Genomic DNA, 13,090 nt, shown 5'->3' on the forward strand with positions numbered 1-13,090 from the left:
GGCAGGGACAGTGAGGGAATTGGGGGAGCATACAATAAGTGCAGGAGGGGGGGAAGAAGCACTTGAAATGATTGTGATGATGTCTATGAAACTCATTTTAAAAGCAATTTAACTCGACATAGAAGCGTGTGATATTTGAATACTGTATGAAGAATATTGCAACTAAAACAAAAAAGCAGAAAGAAACCAAACTTGACCAATGATTATCATGGTTGAAGGAGAAAGCACTGTTGTTTAGGGATCATTGAGTTTATGTTAATGGTGTGGATTAATTTGGAAAAGGATATCAGTAATCTTTGTACAACATGAAATGTTTTAATTAATGGCACTGAATTTTACATGTAGAAATTGTGTAATTGGAGAGTGTTTTCTTGTGTATATTTTTGCTAGACTTACAAAAATTAATTTCATGAATAATAATGAGTACAAGGAAGAAGAAAATGTTCTAAAATTGAAAGTGGTGATAAGTTCACAACTCTTCTTGACATGATTGAATTATTGAATTGTATGACATGTGGATGAAGTACTAATAAAACTGTTAAAATACTTATCCCTATAAATATATGTCATATCTATCTCTATCATCATCTATCATCTAATCGATATCTGTCATCTATGTCTATCTATCATCACCATCTATCATCTCTCTATCACTATCAGTATGGTAGTTACATAATTTCATGTCAGATTGAAAATATATAATGTGGTGAAATCTAGCCTGTCACTGAGGTCACAGACTGATGGTACCTCCTTGTGGGCATGGTTTTCTCATAAGGAGGAACATTGGAACCCCACGCCACCCCCAACTCTGTGTCTTCATCATTATGCTGTAGAGACATTGGATCCTCAAGAGTTTGCACCTACCATCATGTGATATTCCTGCATTTGGCATCATTGCATGTGGCTGCATGAGTCTAAATAGGAACTATGGAATAGTATCGGGCTCATGGACTTGAGTTGGACTGGGCGGGATGTTTTTGTCAATATGTAATTACTTCTTCATATGAAGCTATTTCTTACACATATTTGAGTGACTGGTTTGAATTCTCTAGACAACCAGGCCTAACACAAGCAATCTCTCTGTCAATCTGTCAATCTATCATCTATACCTATCCCTTATGCCTTAACAGAGAAAAACAAGTGTGCACCAAAATGTTAGAGATTAGGGGAATCAAGGACATTACAAAGATTATAAATGATAGGTAATTATCACAGCAACCAAATAGCTTCAACATTAAAAATAGTACCTAAAAACAATTAGTTTCCTGTCACTTTTATTTATTGAGTTTTAAGAACTTAGTTCATATTTTGTATATAAGGTCATTATCTCAGTTGTTTTCTACAAATATACCCTTTTCATGATTTTGCTTTATATTTCTTAGAAGTGTCTTTCATAGTGCCCCTAACTCAATGTCATTAAGTCTATTCTGACCCACAGCCATGCTGCATAAGGTTTTGTGAGTATAAATCTTCATGGGAAGAGAGCAGAAATACTTGGTTAATTAAAACAGACAGTTTTTCCATTAGAAGTCAAATGACTATGACACACAGATGACACCAATATGCTGACTGAAAGTGAAGAGATATTTAGCACTCACTGATAGATGCCAAGGATTACAGCCTTCAGGGTGGTTTATATTTCATCATAAAGAAACCTTTAGTCCTCTGAAGTGAGTCAATAAAAATATTATGAAAAACCAAGAAACTACTTCAGTCAAGGAATTCATTTCACCTAAATCTACAATCAGTATCAATACAAGAAGCAATCAGTAATTACAACAAGGTAAAATAAATTTCTGAAAAAAAACTCTTTGAATATTTTAATGTCATGGTTGGGACTACGTTATGGCTTTCCCTAGTCATGTCATTCTCTATCACCTAACAGGGATAAGAAATCTTGACAATGACTTTTAAGAGACCAATGAAACCTTAATGTATATTTGAATTATGGTATAGGCAAAGATTATTGAATACACCATAGCTTTCAAGAACTAACAAATCTGTTTTGTACTCCTTAGAATTTCCATAGAAGTAAAGATGAAGATCATTTGTTTGGTTTACTTTTGTTTTCGAGGAATAGGGTCCCGAATTTTTTATAGAATTTATACACCTGCGGAGATAAAACTCTCTGCTTATGACTCCCATACTCACAGCCCAAGATGGTGAATTTAGGTCACATAGTTCAACAACTAATCTCTTCCCTTATGTCAATAGTTCTATCATTTTAAGTAGATTATAAATCTATAGAGAGCTTATATACACAGGCACACACACTTAGTCTAATTCGTTGGAAATCTTCTGGTATGTGGCATTTCTCAATAGTTCATCAGCTTCTATTGCAGGTTGGCACTTCAGAGAACAGGGAGGTCAAATTGAGAAATTATTTAAACACTGAAATTCGTGCGTGTAGTATGGTTTAAATGAAATATATCATTTAAACTATGTATATATTTTAAACTAACTTTCATTTTGTTCCTTGGCTTTCTCGAGGTGCACAGCAGCTACATTGGGAGAACACTCAGGAGAAAAAGTGGTGGTCCAGGTGTGCTGGAACAAGATTTTGGCTTTAGCTATTGCTTAGCTCTCATCCTACAGCCTCAAATAGCAAGAGAGGTGAATGTATGAGAGTACCATCTTCACTCACCCATTAGATTCTCAAGGAGAAACTGCATGTGGACAGAGATAAGACAGACCTTCTTCTTCACGTGTTGTCTTAATCACAGTCATGAAATAACCAAGTAGTTGTAATTTTAAGCTGTAAAGAATTGTGCATGATTTCTCTACAGTAGTAGAAAGGTGGAATAAATATGATTGCCCTTTCATTGGGCCCATATTACTCTACAAATTCCAAATTGGAAAGTAATAAGGGCAACTGGATTAAATGACTGACCTAATATCACCCTGTGGCTTGGGGCAGTGGAAATGAAACCCATGCATTGAGTGTAAAGCTCAAGGTGTTGATTTCCATAGTCCAGGACGAACTTTACAGCTTATTAAGAATATTTATGGCCCCCAGAGGAATTTATTTCAGTGGACAGTACTGAAGCTGCTCCTGAGGGAGAAGGATATGTCTGAGCAGAGAACACAGGAGCAAATGAAGGTTGAGGAAGATAGTGGAGCACATCCTGGCCCACCAGGACTGGAGGACAATATTCCCGCTCAGAGCAATCAATCCATAGAGAAGACCATATGTCTGGCCCCACTATGAGACACAACATCCCGCACTGACTCATAGCCCTACAGGAGACAACACTGGAGACACAGAGTGGGAATTTCACCTGATCTGATCCCACCACATGGAGGTAAAACACTAAGGGCGTGCAACAGAACAGCAAGGGGACCGGAGCAACAAAGTGCCCAGGGAATACCAAAAACAGACTTTGGGGCCAGGACTTGGCACCCCATCAGAATCAACCAGAAAGCACTCCTAAAGGCCAACAAACAGTCCTTGAACTAACCACAGGCTTTCCTTGGTTGTTGTTTTGTCATTGGCTTTTTATTGTTGTTGTTTTGCTTTCTTTTGTTGCTTTGTTTGGCTCTGTCTTGTTTTTGTGCATGTTATTATCTCCACAGGTCTGTCTAAATAAGATAGGCTGGATGAAGAATCTGGAGGAGAAAACAATGGGACTGACAGTTCCAGGGGGACATGGAAGAGGAGGAGGTGGGGGTAAAAGTAGTGGTGTTAACAAATTCAGGGTCAAGGGAACAATAAAGTGATCCAAATTGGTGGTGAGGAGGGTGTTAGAGGCCTGTTAGGGCACGATTAAGGGTATGTGACTTAGAGGAACTACTGAAACCCAAATGAAGGGTGAGCATGATAGTGGGACAGGAGGAAAGTCAAAGAAAATAGAGGAAAGAGCTAGGAGGCAAAGGGCATTTGTAGAGGTCTAAATAAAGGCACATACGTATGTAAATATATTTATATATGAGGATGGGGAAATATATCTATGTGCATATATTTATAGGTTTAGTATTAAGGTAGCAGATAGACATCGGGCCTCCACACAAGTACTTTCGCAATGCACGAATACTATGTTCTGTTAAACTGACATTCTGTGATGCTCACCTTCTCGACCTGATGACTGAAGACTAAGCAGGTGAATAAGAAAATGTGGTGAAGAAAGCTGATGGAGCATGGCTATCAAAAGATATAGCATCCAGGGTCTTAAAGACATGAAGGTAAACAATGAGCCATCAGGTTCAGAAGCAACAAAGCCCACATGTAAGAAGCACCCCAGCTTGTGTGATCACAAAGTGCAGAAGGGATCAGATATCAGACATCAAAGAACAAATAATCATACCATTATGTGCTTACCTTCCCAGTATGATTGCTGAAGACAAATGGGTGCATAAGCAAAAGTGGTGAAGAAAGATGATGGTGTCCATCTATCACAAGTTACAGCATCTAGGCTCTTAAAGGATTGAAAGTAAACAAACTTCAATCTAACTCAAAAATAACAAAGCCAACATGCAAGAAGCACACCAGCCTGTGTTATCATTAGGTGTCGAAGATATTAGGTAACAGGCATCATCAGAACAAAAAATCATGTCATTATGATTGAGGGGGAGTGAGGAGTGGAGACCCAAGCCTATCTGCAGGCAATTGGACATCCCCTTATGGAAGGGTCGCAGGGAAGAGATGAGCTAGTCAGGGTGCAGTGTAGCAACGATGAAACATACAACTTTCCTCTAGTTCCTAAATGCTTCCTTCCCCCAACCCCTATCCCCACTCTCATGATTCCAATTCTACCTTACAAATCTGGCTAGACTAGAGGATATGCACCGGTACAGATAGGAATTAGAAACACCGGGAATCCAGGACAGATGATCCCTTCAGGATCAGTGTTGAGATTGGCAATACTGGGAGGGTGGAGGGAAGGTGGTATGGAAAGGATTACAAGGATCTACATGTAACCTTCACCCTGGAGACTGACAACACGAATTAGGTGAAGAGAGACATTGGACAGTGTAAGATATGACTAAATAATTATAATTTTAAAATTAGTAAGGGTTCATGAGGGAGGGAGTAGCAGAGAGGGAGGAGAATAAAATGAGGAGCTGATACCAAGGGCTCAAGCAGAAAGCAAGTGTTTTGAGAATAAGGAAACAATGGATGGATATATGGGTTGCTATAAGAGTTGTATTAGCCTCCACTAACATGTGTAAAATAAATAAATTAACTGTAATTAGCGGGGAAAAGAGTATGTGTAGCATGCTTAATAAGAGCATTAAATTCAGAGGGATACTGTCATTAGATTTACACTTCAGATTTCATGATCCCTGTCATGAACTTATCTGAGACAATCATCACCATCACATTTAGAGATGAAGGTGACCTGGACTCGTTGTTAGATGCACATAGTCTGGTGTGTAAGTTGGTCAGACAACCCCCAGCATCAGATGGCATAAGATGGCACTTTGTTGGAAATACCAGTATCGAGTGATGCCATTCCAGCCTGTGTGTAAAAAAGAACCAATCCCGCAATTTCTCAATGACACACACAAACATGACTGTGTTTAAATATCTGAGTATTGATAAAATGTATAGCTCTTTCTGTCAAAGCAGTTACTTATTCCCCTCAGAGAAGTCCAGATGAATTTGGCTTAAATTTGGTTAGTTGTGATATAATACAGTGGTTATAACCAAGCAGAAAATGAGTGAGGGAGACCAACTCTAACTCTGGACCATTTTTTGAGACCTAGGATATGAAAAAGAGAAATGAAAAGGGAACCACTGTAGGAAATTAGCTTTTAAAATGCTTGTTTTGAGTTGATACTCCTCAATTGTCAATAATATGAACAATTTTCCATAAAGCTCAATCTGTGAGTTTGGGTAAGTAGCAAAATAGAGAGCTGTGTCTAGAGCATAAATGGAGAGACTGAATTTGGGGATGCTGACATTTCAGATGTACCAGCGTCACTTGGGTAAAGGGTATTTAAAAGTGTCCATGGTCATTCTCCAAATGCTGAGGCCCTGTTGCCTGTCAGAAGTGCAGGCCTACATTTGAGTCCAGAGTCTCTATTCAGTCTTCAGCAGGTGTCTTTCCATTGAAGAGGTGCCTTCAGGTTTTGGCACTTATTCCTACTCTGCTCCTTCTGGTAAATGTTGATTTCTTGCTCACTGCTCTGGCAGACCTGGCCAACTTAAGAATCAACTCGACTGGAATAGTGTTATATTGGGTGCTCTCGAGTAAACAAACAGAGTCTCTTCTCAGAGTTATCTGAGAGGTTATAGAGTTAAGACCTTGCTTTGTCTGGTGAGATACATCTGTAGTTCACTTTAATTTATTTAACGAAGCTGAGACTGGATATAGATCAGTGAGATACTTAAGGTTTATTGCACCAACCTGGCCCATAAGCATATGTGAACTTAACTGAAGGACGGAGAGATAAATGGCTCAGTGAGCCTTGGCTTTCTTGTGCTCAGGTCTCTTGCTCTCTTATGGTTGGACCAGGGTGCAGCTGCCTTAGCTAGTTCCTTGCTTTAGCTGGAAAGGCTCACTTCCTGCAAGACATCCCTGAGGAGAAGCCACATGGACCTGCCAGGATGCAGCCCTGGGTGTTGGAGCTGCCATGTGGAGACCCCTGTGAGCGCTGAGCTGTTTACACACTCACTGATTCAGCTTTCCTCCTGAAGTCGGCATCATTGCATGTGTTTTGTGAGCTTGAGCAGGACTTTGTTGATCAGTGTCAGAAATATGCACTAGTTTCAGACTTATGGGCTTGGACAGCCCTGGGTTGGGATGCTTTCTTAATTAACACTTACCCTTTATATAAAACTCTCATATATGTATATGTACATATGGGTTTCTGTGGATTTGTTTCTATAGTCTATCCAGACAAACATAAACAGGAACTGGGTGTTGTATTTATGTTGCTTGTTGGAATGGTGGTGGTTTGTGATGCTCATGATCCAAAAAAGATCCCCCCAAGAACTTGGAGTAAGCAGATTAAGAGCTCCCTGAATGTCAGGAAAGAAAATGGGTTTGGGAAAGTGTGAGGTAATGAAGACTCCCTAATCCTTTCAAGAACTAGATCCTGTTCACTCAGAAATGCACAAGATATATTGGAGTCCAAGGCAAGAGAAGAGTCGTAGGGGGCATGATGGTAAGAATCCTGGACTTAGGAATAGTTGGCTTTCCTTTGATCTTTACCATACACATCTTAAGAACAATTCGCTCTCACTACAGACTGAAAGAAAAATTACCTCATGGTGGCCGTAGAACAAAGAATGGAGCCTGAACTCAGTCCTTCTCCATTGATAAGTCCAGGGCTCCCCCACACAGCACATTATTCTTCAGGCCTAGGGTGGAATTCTCTTGTCTAGCTGTGAAGGCATTCAGTTCTCGTCAAATAAAGTTGTCTAAATATGACATTGCTGGATGTTCTCCCATGCTTGCTGACAGTTCCCGCAAAGTGAGGGTCTCAGTATCAGGCCAGGTCTATAGGGGATGATAGTGACAGAAAGGCCAACTCTCACTGTGTCAAGGTGTCTTGCTGAGGTGCAGCTACAGGAATCAGGTCCAGGACCGGTGCAACCCTCCCAAAGTTCTCCCTAATAGCTCTGTCTCTTGTTACTCCACCACCAGTGGTTACTGATGGCCCAGAATCCTCCAGACCCTGGTAAAGGGAATGTGGTGGATGGGACTCAAGTGCTCTGATGGTAATGCAAAAGATATCCTGTCCTTCCAAAGTCGATTCTCCATCACTAGAGACACAAGAAAGAATCAGTTCTTCCTGCAGCTGAGCTCCATGACTGCTGCGTACATGGCCCTGTGTTACTGTGCAAGGAGCACAGGGAGGGGAAGTTAGTGTGAGCCCAGACACAAACCTCCCCTGCAGGGGAGACATTGGCAGCAGGGGGCACTAAGGCCCCACAGAGAACAGGATTCACATCAGGAGCAGGTGCAGATGGCTTCAGGGCTGGCTATCTTTTGTAATCAGTGATTCTTCTACATCCACAGCTTCCCTAGGGAATCTTTCTCTATTTTTAAAAAATAATTCTGTGCCACCTGAAATGCAGGTTTTCCCCCCTTCTGCCATGGTGCAGTCAATTTACCCTCCTCATTCTAAAGAAATAAAATTTTTATTTAATAGTGTCCCAGTGAGAAGACCACATCAGTGCAAGACAGAATCATGAAGTAATTATGAAACAGAATCATGAAGTAATTATGAAAGCTAATTCTTTCTAAGGTCTATTTCAAGCAGTGTTAAGAGTGGGGGGAAATGCCTACATTTGTGTTAAGAAGATTCTCAACGTATAAAATTCTACCGTGCAATTTACAAAATGCCTAATGATATAAGCATTCATCCTCCCTGCAGATCAGTAAAATTTGAGCCATTCCATTGTTATTGTATAACAATTCAATGCACAACTGAAGGAAGAATGCCTAGTCCTGTGCCGTCCTTAAAAAGAAAACAAAAATAAAGGAAGGAAGGGTCTCAAAGAGATGAATTGAAGCATAACTGAAACACTGGGCTCAGATATAATAATTGTGGGGAGGCCAATGGACCAGGCAGTGTTTTCTTCCACTCTATGCAGATTCACAGTGAGTTAGAACCAACTCCATAGCACATAACAATAGCAAACACCACACGATCCTAACAAGATTTGCTAAATTTGAGCACACTCTTTTAGCCAGTGTATCAATCTGTCTCCTTGAGGCCTTCAAAGAAGGATATGCTTTCTGCATGGACATTTCAGAGAGCCTGCAGTCTGAGGACATAGTCACTTATGACTATTTAGGAAACAGTTCAAATTCATATCATGAAAATATCAGAACCCCAGAGTGGTAAGGCAGCTATTCTGGGAAGGGACAGGTACAAGACAATGTGTTTGCAAAATGTAACTTACTGGTTATATTTTGGTGAAAAAGGAAACTTGCACTTCATGTGACATATTTCAGGTATGGGCTGTTAAACTAAGTCCACAAAATGGGAGGGATATACTTCATGACTTAAGTCATACTATGAGGTCATACATCTTCTATCATTGAATCAATCCCAACTCCTAGAAATCTGATATACTGTTTTCTGGTATGTAAACCAACATGGGACAAATAATTTAAGTTTTCCCCAGTCGCTGGATTATAGACATCCAATGCCCTAAGTACAAGTACCTCCAGGGTTTCTATAAGCTCATAGTAATTTAAAAAACAAACAGAAACAAAAACCAACCAGATGTAGATTTAGTTTCCATGGAGATAATCCTGACTCACTGTGACCCACTAGGATCACCGCTATGGAAGTTTTCTAGTTAAATTATGTCTTGAAAAAGTATACCATTCTATTAATTAGGATTCTTCTAAACTATATTATATTTCCATCATAAAATAACAGGGCTAGACTCCCCAGATTCCCTCATCGAGCTTAGGGTCACAGCTATGGAATAATATTTGTAGTCAAGCTATGTCTCAGCAAACTATACAATTCTCTTAACTAAGATTCTTCTGAACTGTTACAGTTCCATCATGAAATAATAGGGGTTGACTCTTCACATCACCCCCTATCACGATGCCCATCTCCAGGGAGTGGTTCCTTATGAAATCATGTTCAAAATACAGAGGAAGAATGCTGTATTATTGTGGTTGTATTTATAAAATATATTTGCTCTTCTAGCAATCCATGCTGTGTCCAATACTCTTCATCAGGAACGTGCTACTTATACCTGATGGAGAACAGGAACCGGGCATTCCAGAACTCAGCTTATATGCAAAAACAAGTGCGCTATAGAGTAAAAAGCTGACATCATCTCCCCATAGACACCACTCATCGAGGACATTGCCATGTAGGTTACTCATAAACCATCAAGACGAAAGTCCACTCGTCATGGAGTGGCTATGGAGTTTCCTTTTCCCACTGGCAGTTGCCCTAGGTAACTAGGCAAGATCCTGGGGTGGGGAGGATGCTATGGTAGCTCCAGAGCACTCATCTTCTGTTTCACTTCTTCACAGGTGCAAGTGCCCAGATCCAGCTGGTGCAATTGGAGGCCGAGGTGAAGAAACCAGGAGAGTCTGTCAAGGTGTCCTACAGGACTTCTGGATATCCCTTCACTAGCTTTAGCATGGTGAATGGATGCCGCAGGTGTGGCAGGTGCAAGGGAAAGGCCTTCAGTGGATGGGCTGAATCTACACTACTCTGGGAAACCAGCATATGCCCAGGGCTTCACACAAGGCTATGTCTTCTCCTTGGACGCCTCAGTCAGCACAGCGTATCTACAGATGAGCAGCCTGAAGTCTGAGGATACTGCCACCTATTACTGTGTAAGACACAGTGTGAAACCCACATCCTGAGAGTGTCACAAAACCTGGGGAGATGGGGGCTGTGCTGCGCTGAGGCAGTGACCCAGAATAGCAACTGAATCCTTTCTTTATGTACTGGTTATGCACTTAGACATGAGAAACAAAGAAAAATACTTTTATTTCCTGTGGAATGAAACCAGTGACCCAAAAGGGGAGGAGGAAAACACATCAGTATGTAACCTTTTCTCAAGTCTCTTGTGTAAATACATCTATCATGGTATAAGAACTATGCAGACTCCATGGAGGGCAGATTCCTCATTTCCAGACACAATGCCAAGAACACGCTGTAGCTGCACATGGACAGCCTGGAACTCCAAGACAAGGGCATCTATTACTCTGTGAGAAAGATCCTGAAAGGAAGTCAGTGTGTCCCCGACATAAATCTTCCCTGCCCTGACGGGGCTGGACTGCAGGGGGCGCCCAGGACCCACCAATCATAGGATACAGACCCAGGAGCAGGTGCAGAGGAACAGTTTCTGGACTGGTTTCCTATTGTGCTCTAGTGCTTCTTCTCCATCTCACAGTTTCCCTCAGGGAATCTCCGATTGTTGTGACAGTTTGTCTACTGCTGATATCTCTGAAGCTAAAAGTCGTAACAGGAGAAAGTACTGTTGCATGCAGAGAAAGGAGCCTGTCTCACATCTTGGGAATGTTGCCAGAGATTCCCTGGATCATTGTTTAATGAACCTCAGGGAAACCCGGGGAGACTTTTCCAACCTCCTTCAGGGCATCTCAAGTCCCTGGGTTAAGAAAACAGTTAAGCACTCTACTAGTAGCTGAAAGACAGAGAACAGTTCTGTTGAGTTGTTTCCAAGATATCAGAGTCAGTGTAGTGATCCCATTAGTTTTCCTCAATTAGCACACCATCAGGGTTTGTGGTGGGTGTCCACAGCAACTGGTTCAGCATCAGTAACATGTCAGTGGAAAATGACGTTCACATCTGACTCTTTTATCTCCTAAAGAAGTGTCCCTGTCAGTCAGAGTCAACTATGACCTGGCATCTCCTTTTCTCCAACTGTTTTTTCATTTTTCTTCTTCTTCCTGGTTCAGCAATGTCATCTAATTCATGGTTACTATGTGGTTCATAATTGGTGATGCAAAATATTCATATTATTAACACATCTGTAAAAAAATAAACGTGTATGCTAGTCTGAGTGCTTCAAGATGCAAACTATAAGATAAAGGAAGTTTGCTTTAGTTTAAACTCTTGGTTTAATGTTATTAGGTGCTATCAATTGGCCCTCTATGGATCAAAACAAAGCATTGCCTGGTCCTTGGCCACCTTCACATTCTATGTTTGCGTCTGTTGTTACAGCCTGTGTCAATACATCTCAGTGAGGGCCTTCCTCTTTTCGATGCCTTTCCACTTTACCAAACATGATGTCTTCAGGGATTAGTTTCTCCTGGCAATGTGTCCAAAGTATCTAAGACAAAGTATTGTCATCCATGCCTCTAAGGAGCATTCTGACTGGATTTTTCCAACACAGACTGGTTTGTCCTTTTAGCAATCCATGGTCCATTGAATATTTTTTCTTAGTAGTCCATGGTACTTTGAATATTTTTCTTCAGTACAATAATTCAAATGCATTGATTCTTTATTGGTCTTCCTTAGTCAATGTCCAACTTTCATATGCATATGAGACAATGGAGAAAACCATGAATTTGGTCGGGCACATTTTAGTCCTCAAAGCAGCAACCTTGCTCTTTGGTGCTGCAGATTTACCTAATGCAATATGTTTTTTTTAGTTTATTAATTGCTGTTCCCAGAGCATTGATTGTGGCTACAAGCAAGACAAAATATATGACATCAACTTTTTCTTCACTTATCATGATGTAAGCTTTCAGTCCAATTATGAGGAATGTTGTCTTCTTTACATTGAGTTTGAATCCATACTGAAGGCCACGATCCATGATCCAGGTGTCTCAATTCCTCACTTTCATCAAAGAAGGTTGTGTTATCTGCATATCAGAGGTTGTTAATAAGCTTTTCTCCAAACTTGGTGCCACATTCCTCCTCATCTACTGTGATCACTTGTTCAGCACGCAGATTGAACATGTACAGTGAAGAGATACAACCTTGACATACACCTGTCCTGAATTTAAACCACAACATATTACCTGGTTGATCCATGAGCACAACTAGATATTCTGGAATTCTCCTCATTCTCAAGGTTATCCAGTTTATTATGATCCACACGGTTTAATGTCTTTGCATTGTCAAGGAAACACAAATAAACTTCTTCCTTTTATTCTCTGCTTGAGCCATGATCCATCTGACACCAGGAATGCTATGCCTTGTTCCACATCCTCTTGGCTCTGGTCTGAACGTCTGGCAGTGCCCTGTCAATATGCTGCCAGAAACTTTTTTGGATGGTCTTAAGGAATATATTACTTGCTTGAAATATCAGTAATAGCATTCTATATTTTGAGCATTTTTATGGGATCGCCTCCCTTGCAATGGGCACAAATATTGTCCAGTCAGTTGACCAAATAGCTGTCTTCCAAATATCCTTGCACATGAGACTGAGTGCTTCCAGTGTTTTCACAGTTTGCTGCAACAGATAATAGAATTAGGAATGATAAAATAAAATGTAGAGCAAAGATTACCTTATCTTCTACCTGAATAGTGTCCCCGGGCCACAGGCAAGATGTGAATAAAATAAATGCCCGCTATCTTGTTGCAAATTATTTAATCTTTAGTAGATACAGCAATGATACACTCAGCATTTGGGGGGAGGAACTTCTGTAACCCACAGGTCTTGATGCCATCTCCAAGAAAACACTGAATT

Source organism: Tenrec ecaudatus, chromosome 15 (assembly GCF_050624435.1).
Source record: "Tenrec ecaudatus isolate mTenEca1 chromosome 15, mTenEca1.hap1, whole genome shotgun sequence".
Taxonomy (NCBI): domain Eukaryota; kingdom Metazoa; phylum Chordata; class Mammalia; order Afrosoricida; family Tenrecidae; genus Tenrec; species Tenrec ecaudatus.